The following is a 16,006-nucleotide window of genomic DNA, read 5'->3' on the forward strand; positions in this document are numbered from 1 at the left end:
CAAAAGGAGCATTACCACCGCATGTGGTGCCGTTGCGACACAAAGGCATTAAGAACATGCTTTTAGGTGCAACCGCCGTTTGCGACTGGGGGATGCAAATAGACAGAAATAAACATTAGCTGTAAATACCCTGCTACTTGTAAATGAAGATGAAATAATGAAACCAAGCATTATAATTTCTTCATTAATCAAAAAAAAAAAAAATATATATATATATATATAAAATAAACGTAACGTTGCAGCAGGATGAAATCCTGAAAGTTTATTTTTAATAATTTTGTTTCATTTTAGTTTTCAAAATGTCAATGTTCTCCAAATTAAAATAGTTTTTTTTTTACTTTTTTATTTATAGCTCAGTATCTTTTGTCTTTTAATTTCAATTTTATTTACCTTGCATAAGCGTGTGAAATGTAATGTGTGAATAAATGTATATAAAAAGGAAAACAAAGTAAAAAGTAATTCATCAAAATTAGCTATATTAAAATAAGTAAAAATGTTTAAAAGTACGTTGGTATTTTCAGATGTATTTTGTAACAACAATCCCTTTTCCACTTTTCCACATTATTTAATACTGACATTATCAGTTTGAAATATATATTGAAATTGTATGCAAATCATGATGATTCTTGTGTGCATGTCATGCATTTGTGAATAGTGAATTATAAATGTACTACCATTAATTTAGGTTTAATTCAGTGTACCTGCATGGTAACTCCTCAGGAACTGTTGATTGATATAAAGTGTACATTTTACATCTATAACTATATACTGAAAAATTCAATTCATGTTTATTTGTATAGCCCTTTTACAATGTAGATTTTGTCAAAGCAGCTTAACATAAAAGATGTAGTTAATTGAAACTGTGTCAATCAAGTTTTCAGAGTTTAAGTTCAGTTTAGTTCATTGTGGTTAAATTTTACTGCTAGAATTTCAAACACTGAAGAATTGAATTGAATTAAATAATTTTTTTCTTCATACAAATTGCATAAACAATTGGAGAATACTAAAGAGTTTTAGAATACTAAAACTGCAAGGAAATGTTTTGCCCCCCATTTTTTACAAATTGCAGTTCTGAAGCCATCTTTTGTTCATGCTGACAAACTCCCACACGCCGTCGTCTTGCTTCCACTTGTAAAAAATTTACTAAAGTGTGTGTGTCTGCTGGTAATGTTACATTTTAAAGTAAAATACAGATCCCAATTAAGTGTAATATCTTATATCACTAGTTTCGACAATGTTTGAAAACATATACTATAAATCAAAATTATCAAAAAACTATAACTCTAAGAATAATAAGTTGGCATAGAATGTTATTCAAATTGCATTATGGGACCTTGATCTCTGATCTGACAAATTATATTAAAGTATAGTTTTAAAAATGCTATTTGCAACAATGCCAAATTATGACGGATAAATATTACATTTTTGGTCACACTTTAAACGAGTATCATACTAAATCTCAACTTTATTAGAACTTTAACTGTAATTTGTTATCTATCTAATTAAACTTAAGCATTATCCTTTTAAATGTGTAATTACAAATGTCCTTGAATATGACATGTAATAAATTATATTAAAGTATATTTTACATAATTGTTAGTACATTTGGCAGTAAACTTTAGCCATATTTCAAAGAATATAAAATTATTGAATTACTAACAAACATGCACTTACATCCTATTAAAGTGGCTGAAAAATCCATATTGTGTTTAGTCCATTAATATTTTCATTTAAAGCCTAAATCAACTTGCAAATAAGTATCAGAAAACATTAAAATAACATTGAAGAATATTATTTCAGTATTATTCAAAGTATGTAACAACAAGGTACAAAGTAACTATTATTATTGAAGCTATTTTAGTGAGCCATTTCTTCTGAAAAAGACAAGTAACCGATTATGTAATTACAACCCAATCAGAGCAGCATTTCTCTGCCTCTAAAGAAAATGAAGGTTTTTGAATGAATAAATCTTGATTATGGTTACATAATCAAATCAATTTATCTTGAACAGATACAGTCCATTTACACTAAATACATCTAAACCAGAAGATGACTTAGATGGATAGCAATGAACTATGGAGTTTAACTGAAAATATCACTATAAAAAGATGCAAATTGCTGCAGTGGGATCAGACTTTCAGGACTACATATGGAAGAGAAGAGTTTTTAATTGCCTAAAATGATCACTTGATTATTTGTCCTCATTAGCAGACCTGCATGGCCAACAGTATGAAATTAAAAACAATGATATATTGTTAATGCACAAATACCATTAATTGTTAGAAAAAAAGCAGCTTGACTGCCCTGCTATAAATAATAGATGATGTAACTGAAAAATGTAGAGAACACTGCGATTGCATTTTACATATTGAATAAAACTGTAAACAACAATCCCTACTATAATTATAAACACATTTATAAAGCAATGCACAAAGTACGACAAACTATCCTTGAAATATATAATTTAATGGCGAGTTCAACAAATCGTTTTAGAGATTTCACAATACATTGTTAATTAAGATAGTACGGGGTCTTAAATGAACGGCCTGGCTTTGCAAAAATTCAGCCGAGTGAACAGACTTTGCATAAATGCACCAAAGTTTATTTCCTTTGTTTTCCACAGCATTTTCTTGCTTTTTTAAACTAATTTAAAATAAGCTGAATCAATACAAATATTGAGGCTTTTTGAGACAACTAAATTTATTTTGTTTACTCCACCTAAATTAGTAAAAACACTTGATTTGTGTTAGAACAAGATGGCATTAAGTTGCTCTTAGGTAACAAATCAGTTTGTTTAGCCCACAAAACCGAAACTAAACCAAAAAAGAAAATCACAAAAAAAGTCAAGTAATAAGTTGGTGACTATTGAAATTTGAGATGATTTGTAGATTTGACCTTTCTTCTGGGGGAAAAAAAGCTATTTTGGGAACATGACCTGCTTAAGCACACTGCCAGCCGAATGTTAGATAGATTTCAATTTTTTTATTAAAATCATTATATTAAAATATGTGATATGCCTGGATAAGTGAAGAAGCATTTTTGATCGAGAAAAAGACACATTTTGTAATCAATATAATATTATGGTATTTGTTGTGTCAGGGCAACATTGTGCAGTTAGACCACTTTTGTAAAAAGAATAACATCTTATGGATGGAGAGTGCAGAAATGTATAGTTACATTTAAATGTATATATTTCTTGCTTTTACTGTATATTACTACTCACATGAAGTGGATGTTTGGGATGGATAGAACAAGATTGAGCAGTTAGGCTCATTACTTCTGACAGTGAGCTTGAAGAGTCACATTAGCTCTGTTTCCATTTAAAGAATGTAAATTAAACTTGCAAAAAGTCACAGTTATACACAATTTATTTTTAACCCTGATTAAACTGATTGAGTCCTTCCGGCTTGTTTGAAACCTACAGGTATGTTAAAGCAAGGTTGGAAATAAACTCTGTGGCCCTCCAGGAACTGCATTTAATGTGCATCTGGATTCAGTCCACTTGATGGTCATGGACACACAGAGATACAGTGTACCAGGATACAAATGTTCATCTAAAGGAGAGTGCCCAGACTCTGTCCTGGAGGGCTGGTGTCCTTCAAAGTTTAGTTCCAGGGTTTTATTGCCAACCTGACAATACATTTACAGTATGCTAGTTAGAGCTTAAGTAGTTGTTTCATGTGTGCCTAATTGGGGTTTGAGCTATACTCTGCAGGACAAAACTGCTTTGAGGTTACAGTGAATGTGAATCATTGGTAAATAGGTGCATTCAATCGGTACCCCACAGGAACAAACAATACACCATTTATGGCTAGTTTTTGATGAAATATTACTTATCTTGTTTTCACACTAAAAGTTTTTCTAATGTATTTATTGTTTGTTTGTATACTCATTTCACATAAAATATTATACAGAAAACCTTGGTGTTTTAGTGCCGTAATAGCTGTTTTTGCTCTGAGGCAACAAACCAAAATCAGTTGGGCAAGGCTAGGGGGGCACATTTTATGATTGATTTATTATAAGTAACCCCCAAGCACCCAAAAATTAGGGTGACAATTTTTTTTTTCCCCTAAAACTAAAATTAATGCCATAGAGAGTTTAGGAACTCTGTGAAATCCTGCATTGTATACAGTGTTGACATTGGCTGATTACTTATTTGCATTAACAGAAAGTTAAGTGGGAACCTATTGAAGTGGCTGGTGAGTGTATGCATTTCATAACTAAACAAGAACACAACAGCAATGACACTATTTCACTTCAACAGCCTGAGAGTGAGCGAGTGTGAATGAGTACATCCATATGAGTAAATCTGAAGGGTAATGAGAGCATTAGTTGCTAAGGTTAATGCCCGCCATCAAACTTTAATTAGCTAAATTACAGGAAATGATAACCGAATTAAAAAAACGCCAAACTCTTACACACATCACTTCAAGATGGGAAGGAGGGTCTAATGAGACCACACCAAATAAAACCTTTAAAAACCCACAAAGCAACTGATTGGATTTGTGCCACCGGAGCTGCCCTGCGGCTTGGCATTAAACTGTGAGGTTATAGACTCCACCAGCAATGAGTGAACTTGAACAGGATGTTAGCTCAGATTGACGTCAATAAATGCCGCATGTTCTGTTGGCTTTGCAACTGTAAAATCTTTTTGTGTGTGTGTGTGTGTGTGTGTGTGTGTATGCATGTATATATATATATATATATATATATATATATATATATATATATATATATATATATATATATATATATATATATATATATATATATTATTTTTTATTTTATTTATTTATTTATTTTTATTTACTTAAGCCAGACTCTAGTGATGGGAAGTATGGATAAACAAATCTTCTTTTTTCTTTTCTTTTGCCATGTCGTTCAATTTGCCAAAATATTACGAATTATTAACAACGTTAAGTTGTTTATTTAACCATATGATTAAGTTAAAAACATTTGGTGCTTTTGGTTATTTTAATTGGTATTTGGTTTAATAATTCAACCAGTTAGGTTAAATTTTAGAATTTCAACAATCATCTGATTCAACTGAGACAGAACAGCTGTATTACTGTGAGTGCATAATGTTGTATTTTGCATTATAAAGGTTGTTTAAGCTATAACACAACATTATAGTTTTTTTTTTTATTTTTAGCAAATTACTTAGTGTCGTGATTTTTATATTTGTTTCACCAGCATGTGTGATCTATTGATGAAACAAACATGCGCTTTATAGCAGATCTATATAAAATGGACCAAAATGCCTTATGTGCCTCCTATGTTCATCTAGACATTTTTTTTTAAGGGCGTGGGGGTGGGGGGTGGGGGGGATGATACACATATTTGAGATATTCAGCCGTCATTATCGCCTTTACTGTAGGTGTCGCATCCAGTCTTGGTAAAGGTATGCTACCTTTCATTAAAAAACTGTCCTTTCACTAGGAAACTATATTGTAACATCTAAATACTAAAAAAATAGACTCTTAAATATACTACATTTTATTTAGGAAGTTGATGGTTTTCCCAACAGAGAATTAAAATAGTGGTTATTATTAGCCACTAGAGGGTGCTGACTTGTACACAACTAGCCAAAACTTTGCTGACACTACAAACAAGTCATAATTAGAATGCCATAAGTAAGAGAAAATAATCATTCATTGTTTGCCTGGGTCTTTTGTCTATGATTTTTGAGTCGTTCAATCGATCGTTCGTTTGTTCGTTCGTTTGTTTGTTAATTCACTAATGTGACACTGACAGTCCCATGTAAGCTTAGCCAATCCACACAGTCTGAACGACAATAATGACACACCAAACACAGACATGCATGAAATATCACCCATAGTTTGATTCTTAGCTTGATTGCTCAATAATAAACCAAAAAAAAAATAAAACTGTTTTGACATTTATCGCACTGGTTTGAAGAAGTCACACTGATTGCTTCATCAAATTCTGTGCTCCTATTGGTTCTTGGTTTTAACACTCATTGTAGATAAAGTCACACTGCAGGAAAGTGTCTGCAACCTTCTGTCACTGAGAGAACTTTATCAGAGGGAAAATTGGCGAACATGTCAAACCAACGATTAAAGACCACAGACCACAGATTTTAGCTAAGTATTACAGGAATCTTTAAAGATTTCCCAAAGTTGTCTAAAATGACCAAATTGCTGTCTGAAATCAGTGTCAGCAGGGATTAAGTTGCTAAAGCTCAAAGCGGTGGTCCAGAGTGTACTTTTAAGGCTTGGCTGTGTTTATAAAATGCAAAGCATTGTGTACTCATGCTTCATCTGTTCAAAAAAAAAAAAAGAAAAAAAAAAACATGTTATTGTTTTATATACCTTATTTTAATTGTATACTGCGACACAGCTATCATGAAAACAACTGCTATATTTCCTAGTTCCTCTAAAAGTCCCAACCTCAAGAGACTTTAATTGGTCAGCTAATATAATGTGCTGTAATCCGCGGATCAGCTTTACGTCACAAGAAAAAGTGCCACACCCCTACAAAAATGTGCTTTTGCGTTGTGTAAACAGTCGGTCAGTGTAGCTTTTAGTCGTATCAGTTTTAGCCTGAATCAGACAGAAAAGGAAGAGGACACAGTTGAACTTCATGCCTTCTCTCTAAAATAAAATCTAACACGTGTTTTTCATATATATATGGAATAAGCATGTGTAAGTAATATGAAATGTTTGCATATATTTGCGAATTTGTGAGTTTTATATTGCAGAAAAAGAGCGGCTGCATGGAGAGACACTGCAGCGCTGTTGAAGATTGTGGGTGTTTACAGCAGTTTGACGGATAAATATAAATTTGTAGCAAAATTGTTAACAGTTCTAAACAGAATTTTCCATTGTTTCCATCCTTGTTTCCATCTTTGCTTCAACATGCCATTAAGGCAAGAAACTGTGCATGTAATAGATACATTTTAACAAATGAAAATACTTACAGGTTGTCATTTGGAAGCCCAAATACAGAAACAGAAGAAGCTCTGTGAAAAAAGCAGTGTTTGGACGGAATTTTAGCTTTCTCTGCAATAGCATTACAGCACATCCGATCATGCCTCTTTGCTGTATAGGTTGTAAGTGCGTAATGAATGCACATAACCTAAAGCGCTTTCAGGTTTAAAAAAAAAAAAGTGTAGTCCCCAAACTTAATTCGCTGTGGGTTCTGCTCTACTGACTAAAAGCCAATGTCCCACATTGCATTAAACTTTAAGCGTCTTCCAGTCGGAGATGTTGTTTGCTTACACATCTGCATTACACATTAAAAGTTTAATGTGTAAATTACACATTAAATTTCAAATATGATAATGTAGTGGACCACCCCTTTAAAGTTGGGTTTTATACCTGTAGGCTTCAAATACATAATTGGAATCAAATACATGATTGAGACCAGATGTAAAGTTGTAACAATGTGTTTGCCTATTAAAAAAGCTCTATAATCACATATATTTTCAGTTTAGTTATATTAACTTGTTTGCTCTTGCTTGTTGTAGTTTTTTTTTTTTTTTTTTTAGAAGCAAAAAATAATGCTTTTTCATTGCAACTACTGTCAAGTCTTAAATTGAATAACAGATTGCAGACAATATTCATGTACTGTATCCGTGATTGAATCAATATAGCTGTACAGTAAAAGTGATTCTTAAATTAGGATGAATTCTTCTGTTTGCTTTTAGACCCAATATAAGAAAAGCATGCCATTTTTAAAAGCTATCATGAAGCTGTTTTAAGATAATTAGACTCGTAATTAGGCATCGCTTGGACAGAGGTATTATTGGTAAACCTAGTTAAGTTTTCTTAGTTCATGAAATCATACCAAATACAATTATCTTACACTGGTAGATCATTTGATCGTTTCTAGTCTAGATCTTCTTTAATTTATTTCTTATATGTAAATGGATATTTTTCTGAAGTGTGACCTCAAAGTCTAAAAGAAAAAAAGTCCATATTTTAGCTTGTTTTCCTCTCAGAACTGAGGATAAGTAGATCTGTGGCATGTGGTGGGAACGACTGTTTCAAACGAGTACCAGATGACAAAACGACAGATTTACTGTTGCAACAGAAATACTTTGCCATGTTTCATGTGGACTGGAGTTGATCTGGCATCTTTTCCACCACTTGGTGTGTGTCAGGACCGCCCCGTAATGCTCCGCCACGAGCCATGATGACTAAACATACATGCAAAGGCCTACGGGAGTCTCCTGGTGGCGAAAAACCTACCCCTAAATTGTCCAGAATCCAAATAAAAAATGTCAAGAAGCATGTTATTATCGCAGGAGGGCAACGGGACACAAGGCAGAGGCGCTACGTGTCACCTGGAAACCATGGCAACATTCTCATCTGTTGACTTCTGTGCATTCGGTGGCTGCCACCAGGCAACCCCCCAAAACGTCGTTTTGTAGGACTTATTCTTCCCTGCATCTATTTGCATACCTGTGGCAGCCACAGCAGCAGAAACTGGACACATCTTGCTAATTTGACACATCTATTATAAGGCATATGGCAGTGCACGTTTTTAGTTTAAGTGCTTTGTTTTGCTTAGCCACAGTGTGCAGTGAACAATAGTTGCAGAAATGATGCAGTCAAAAAGGGTTAATTCACACACAAACCTGAAGGATTTAATTTATTCTGATCAAAAGGGATAAAATAAGCTTAATTTTGGTTAAAGGCAGGAGTGTTTGAGAAAAAAAAATGTAATGGTATCTAAAATGTATTAGTAATATTGCAGTACAAAGAATAAAGAATAAACAACTAAAATATTTAAATTGCTTAGGATTACTGCAAATAAGTCAAGTTGTTCTTAATTACTGTAGTTAACAAAGCAACATTTCTATTTAGTTTAACTTGATGCACTAAAATAACTTTGATATACCATATATATATATATATATATATATATATATATATATATATATATATATATATATATATATATATATATATATATATATATATATATATATATATATATATATATATATATATATAGTATATAGAATAGTATGACAGCTGTCAGTAAATATATTACCATTCCTACAGACACACAACATGCTTAGTATTTTTGAACGTAATAAGTTCAAAAATACTAAGCATGTTGTGTGTCTGTAGGAATGGTAATATATGTGTCTGTAGGAATGGTAATATATTTATTGACAGCTGTCATACTATTCTATATACTATTTATATATATATCATCATTCCAAACTAGTAAGGCTATATTTATGTAGAAAAAAAATCAGATTCATCTATGTAACTTGTATGCTTTAAAAACATTAGTTTTTTTTTTTTTTTCTGTGTAAGTTTTAAATTGCATTTTGGGATGTTGATCTCTCCTCTGTGGATTTTTGATGATGAAAATGTCACTCTATAGTTTAACAAAGTGACTTTTATTGACATTTTAGTCATTTGAAATAATGTATCATATAAGATAATATAATATATAAGATAACATTTAGAGAAATAAGTCTGCAAAAATGTACTGGCAGTAACTGGCAAGTACTGGTAAGTTTTTTTTTGTTTTTTTTACTGTAATATACAATACCAAGCCAGACAATATATCACTTTGAACTATTAAAACTTTTCATAAATGTCACTCTTTCCAACTTGTTCAAGGTTAAAAGTTGTTGAAAGAAAAAACAAGGTCCCATCATACAATGCGGTATATGCACTCAGACTTTTAATTTCAGCCAGCCAGCCAGCCTTAGTGCTACTGTTAAGCTTGAAGCTTATGCTGCTATTCTGTATAACCAATAATCGGAAACAGAAAGCAGTTGAAAGATGGCGGGGTTAAATCAATTATTTATCTGACTCCACTGTAATTAATCTGACTCCATTAAAGTCATCATCATTGATAAAGAGAAAGAATTCCAACGCCTTCAAGCAGGCAAAGTTGTTTGAGTTACATGTTTAAATATACAGAAAGTAGAATGAAACAAACTAACATACTGTACAAAGAAACAGCTGTAACATATAAACTGCTGTGTAACAGTGAAACTGCCTTTGTTGAGGCTATGCATGGGAGAAGCCATTCTCCCAGATCAATAGTTTGTTGAAAATGAGTGAAAACCAACCCCCAAAACTAGCTGGACATGAAAGAAAAGTTGAGAAAGTGTGGGAGAAGTACATTAACCTACCCTCCTCAGGCCTTGACTCAAATGACACCAAACATGACAAAGTTACTGTAAGCAAATGGCAGAGATGTGTATTGGAGTTGTGATGAACTCTTCCATGCCAGGAAGACCCATTTCATGCTTGGAATGTACTTAATAAGCAAAAAATAGGCAAACTCGGTAGTCCTTCAGCATAGGAGGAATAGCATATATTTTCTCAGCTTACACTTCCGTTATAAACTTGCCACATTTTAGGTCTAATTTCTTTAAAAATCAGTGATCTTCACTGCCAGATAGATATAAGGTGTAAAGTGCGTCTCAGACCAGACAAGAAGCACTGCATTAAATTCCATTACCACCTGCTATTTAAAATATGACAATTTTTTTTACCCTAGTATTTTCAATAGAGTTTCTGCACTCACCTGCTGATCCTCACATTGCTAGCTGTTACACGGCCATTGATCTCATATTACGCTTGAACAACTACAGTAAATGCATGCTTAAATCTATTTAACTGAATGTACTGTAATAACATTACAAAATGGATGCTGTAATAGAAATCTTGTTTACTAAAAATTGTCACATTTTAACTTTCGCCAGAAATGTATCATTAGCTGAAAAACATTAGGGGCTCTATTTTGAAGGTTCATGCGCAAAGTGCAAAGCACAGGGCGCAAACGCTTTCAGGGCGTGTCAGAATCCACTTTTGCTAATATGCGGACGGAAAAATCCACTTTCCGCCGTGGCGCATGATCTAAAAGGGTTAATTTTCTTAATGACTTATCGGTGTGTTTTCAGAATAAACCAATCAGAGTCTCATCTCCCATTCCCTTTAAGAGCCAGTTGCGTCGTACCATAAACGCATTTGCTATTTACATGAGCACCTCATAATCTACTTTAATTTTCGCTCTCGTGGAAAGAGAAACCTTGTAAGCACAGATATCCATTAGTCTATACATAATTAATTTTGTTTGTTGAGCACAAAGATTTGTTTCAAAACTATTTCTAATTCCAGTTCTAATTTCCAGCAAACGAATAAATAAAAAATATATCCAAATACACAAGCTGTGCCCCATATAGTCTGAAACCTGACAGGTGGACAAATCTAAGCTTGTTTTTAATAAAAGAAATATAAATATGGATATAATAAATAATACTGCTAATAACGATAACATTATATAAAAGCAAATTGTTATGAATGAACTGAAAAAGCCTCATGCGCCTTGCGCCACATTGCGCCAGATGTATGATAGGGCCCTGTATGTGTATATAAACCATTTAAATGTATAAATGAAAAAGGAAAAAACAAATAAATAAATGAAATATGAATCACAAAATATGAAAATCTGCTAATTTAAATAATATATGGATTTTTTTTTTTTTTTGCATAGCAATACTTTAAACTATAAACAACATTATTTGTAGGATTGTTGAGTGTAAAAATGATAAAACTATAATAAACAGACTCCTATTGTATGCTATAAAGTCTAACGATCCAGATACTTTTTCTTGGTTTAAAATTTAAATGATGACCTAATTGTTATTTTAAGCTGAACTTCTAACTTTAAGAACAAACATTACCATCTGTCTGGGTGTGAACTTAATAAATAAATAAAAAATCTATGTAAATAAATAAATAAACACTGCCTAAACATTGACATTCTACCTGATTGATATTCACAACAAGTTGACCAAGTTCATAATGTGCCACCTTTCATATCGTTCCTACATTCCTGCTCGCAATAAACGTTCGGAGAGAAATGTGCAGACGGTGGAGTCCACTCAATACATCTGCAATGAGGTGGCTGGCTGGATGCCATCTTAAACAAACCACAAAGGCTTTGTTTGTCCTGACCCGGCATATTCCAAAACCCCCCATGAAAAACACTGCCGTCAAGCCCTGAAGGCCTGCAGCCACTTTCTTTCAGACCACACAAAACGTGGATCTGCAGGCCACCCCTGCCGCCCGCCGGCCTCAATAGACTCAGTCAGCCGAGCACAACGAAGTGGCCCAGGTGTCACATCAGCACATAAAGACAACAAAATACTGAGCTTAAATGTAATATACATACTCTGAACTGGGGAGCAATTGAATAAAACAAGTAACTACAGTAGGAGGATAAACAATTTACAGTTACATTTTAAAATAAGAATTTTGAATCACATTGATTTAATTAACAATAATGTAAATTGACTATTTTAGAGATTAAATTAGTGAATAATCTCTGACTCTGTTTCTGCAAAAGCATTTAGACAGTAGTGCTCGTAAGTTTACAAACCTCTTCCGAAATAAATCAAATTAATTCATTTATTTTCTTGTCGGCTTAGTCCCTTTTATCCGGGGTCACAACAGCGGAATGAACCGCCAACTTATCCAACAAGTTTTTATGTAGCGGATTCCCTTCCAGCCGCAACCCATCTCTGGGAAACATTCACACACACATTCACACACACACTCATACACTACGGACAATTTAGCCTACCCAATTCACCTGTACGGCATGTCTTTGAACTGTGGGGGAAACCGGAACACCCGGAGGAAACCCACGCGAAGGCAGGAAGAACATGCAAACTCCACACAGAAACGCCAACTGAGCCAAGATTCAAACCAGCGACCCAGCAACCTTCTTGTTGTGAGGCAACAGCACTACCTCTTGCGCCACTGCCTCGCCCATAAATAAAATTGTAATTTCAAAAAAATGACTGAATTGTGTTGTTGTTGGTTCACATAAGCCATTTCACATATGCCAGATGTTTACATGTAGTCTTTAAGACAAAATAATAATAACACCTCTAAAAATGATATCATTCAAAAGTTTACATATCCTTGAATTTTTATTGTCTGTTTGACGATAGTTGGCGAGAGTACTTTTTTTCCGATCAGTTAACACAGTCCCTCTAAACTAAAACAGTAATAATATTAACAATTAAAAATTATGTTGCTGCTTATTTAAACTACTTATTAAACATGTGCAGAAACATTTTTTGGATAACTTAATTGTTTTATGTTCAGTCCACTTAAATTTTAGTCAATTAGTGTAGGGAAAACATGAATAAATAGTGTGGAATCCTGCAATATACACTGTAAAATATATAAAATATATACTGTAAAAATGCTGGGTTCCACACAATTGATTTGTGCTGCAAAAACATGAAGAAATTAAATAAATGAAATATTAATCAAGGTGTCCCAACAAAATCTCCGGAATTGTTTCAGCTCATTTTAGATGAGTAGTTTAAACAAGCAAAAAGCTGATTTTAGATGAGTAGTTTAAACAAACAACAATATATATATATATATATATATATATATATATATATATATATATATATATATATATATATATATATATATATATATATATAGTCATTCAGCAGCTGGAAGGGCATCCGCTGTGTAAAACATATACTGGAATAGTTGGTGGTTCATTCTGATGTGGCGACCTGTAAAATAGAGACTAAGCTGAAAGAAAATGGATGAATTGACAAATTATGATTTTTTTTTTTCATAGAAATATACAGGGTAATAGATTCAAATAATAAGCAGTAGAACAAAGTTGTTGCTTTCCTTTAGAGAACCATACTTGCCTTATTAATTTTCCAAAGTATTTAAAATAAGTTACCAAACATCTAATCTGATTAAATCCGACACGTCACATATTTTTTTTACTGTACAGTGCATTTTGCAATATATAAAGTATTTTTTAAAATAAACTTTCCCAGCTTTGAATGTACATTAATGAGAACAAATCCATATATGAGCTTTGCCAGAAAAAAAAGCTCCACAGAATGACTAATTCATTCGCTTTTTTTCACCTTGACGGACCTCAATGAGAAACTAAAATCATAATGGCTGAATGAGGCATTGAATACACAGTGAGTTTCTCTTTGTTGCCGAAGCCATTTTCCAGGCAGAGGCTGTAATAAGGTGTTTATTGAAAGAAGGGGCTATCGTAAGTCTCTAGGCTTTTGCATATTACAATATCACATAGACTTTCAAATGTTAGTGAAATACCAAAAAAAAAAAAAAATGAGATGGGTTTATTTTCCCTTTATTCAGCTTTTTTTGTGGGTAAACTACCATCTCAGGCTTTCACTTTAAGATCTGGCTAATTACAGAGAGAACGGCAGGCATCCTGTAGCTAATTTATCACCTCCATTCCTCGCTTTTTAAAATGAGATAGATTTTATAATGCACCATTTTAGACAGAGGCGGAAGTGTGATTTTCTTGCTCCACATCTGTGAGTTTACAGTATTAAAAGACGCTCAGTGTGTTGGGAGAATAAATGGTGGTGATGTTAGCTTTGGAGTTGATTGTCAACAACTCTGTTAGCAGCTAAACTACGTTGGGCTATGCTAACTTTTTATGCTGTTTATAGTGAATATTTACAGTTTATGCTATTACTGGAATGATTAGACAACTGTGGATTTTATTTTTGGAAAAGTATGAGGACAAGAACAAAATGGCAGTTAGCTTTATATTTGTTTGTGAATTTTCTATATGCTAACAGTCATGTTTACATTTAGGAGCATGTGCAGTAGTTTAAGTAATTTGAGTCCTGTATTGATTTAAAACAAACATTAATATAAATATAAAATGCATTAGGGAAAAAAAAGAGTGGTGCTACTTTTAGCTTTGCAGTTGTTAAGTTACTTACTTGGGCTACTATGCTAACATTTTATGTTAGCCCAGGTTTATCTGTGTTTTTGCTCTGATGTTGCGTTTCCAAATTATATATTTAGGACATTTTTTGATTAATCACTTAGTTAATTAATCTCTAGTTAATTTAGCAAAAAAAAGTGATCTTATTATTAACATGTATATTTTGAAACAAAATGGTGCAACATTTTAAGCTAGTGAGGGGCTATTTACTGTTTATTTTAAGTTTTAGTGTGCTGTACCTTTCTCATCTGTACAGTTAATTTACCTAAATATTATTTTAAAAAGACACACAAGCTTCTAAATGTATTGCATGTGCGCTTTCAGTGATTTTTAACCCTGCTGAAAAATCCAGCTTAAACCAGCCTAGGCTGGTTGGCTGGTTTTAGCTGGTCTACCAGCCTGGTTTTAGAGGGGTTTTGGCCATTTCCAGGCTGGTTTCCAGCCATTTCCATCCTGGTCTTAGCTGGTCAGGCTGGAAAATGACCAGCCAAATCCAGCTAAAACCAGCTTAACCAGCCTAGTTTAAGCTGGATATTGCTGGTTTTGGCTGGAAGCCCAACTTGGCTAGGCTGGTCAAGCTAGTTTTAGCTGGTCATCTTCCAGCCAGACTAGCAAAGAACAGGCTGGAAATGGCTGGAAACCAGCCTGGAAGTGGCCAAGACCCCTCTTAAACCAGGCTGGTCGACCAGCTAAGACCAGCCAATCAGCCTTAGGCTGGTTTAAACTGGATTTTTCAGCAGAGAAATCTAAACGTTTACATTTTCATTCAGCAAATTATTATTATTATTATTATTATTATTATTATTATTATTATTATTTTGCATGTGTTTGTGTATAACTGCAGTGGTTTGGGGGTGATGGTGAGTGATAAACTTAAAAGCCTGTGTTTTTAGCTCCATCTTAAAAGATGTTTTGGAAGGTTGGCAGCTCATTCTACCAAAGGAGAACATTTTGCCTTGTTACGAGAAAACAGTAATGGCTGAATAAGGCTTTAAATACACAGTGAAAATCCCTTCATGGCAACAGCCATTTTCCAGATGGAGGCTGTAATAAGGTGTTTATTAAATGAAGAGGCTATCATACATATCAGCACTTTGCATATTACAATACAACACAAACTCCAAATGTTAGTAAAATACCAAAAAACCCTCGAGATAGGATCTTAACTGGATTTTCACATGGGTAAATTATCATCTTGGAAATATGTTGACATTTTATGTCAGGAACAAATACAGTTTTA

The 16,006-nt window shown here is 33.3% G+C and overlaps 1 protein-coding gene across 4 annotated transcripts in view; it reads right to left on the bottom strand.

The window, feature by feature from the left end:
- sdk2a (sidekick cell adhesion molecule 2a) overlaps positions 1–16,006 on the bottom strand; it is a 294,891-nt gene that overhangs the window by 220,793 nt on the left and 58,092 nt on the right. The window lies entirely within an intron of this gene.

Source organism: Danio rerio, chromosome 3, assembly GCF_052040795.2.
Source record: "Danio rerio strain M-AB ecotype USA chromosome 3, GRCz13ab, whole genome shotgun sequence".
In the NCBI taxonomy this organism is placed as follows: domain Eukaryota; kingdom Metazoa; phylum Chordata; class Actinopteri; order Cypriniformes; family Danionidae; genus Danio; species Danio rerio.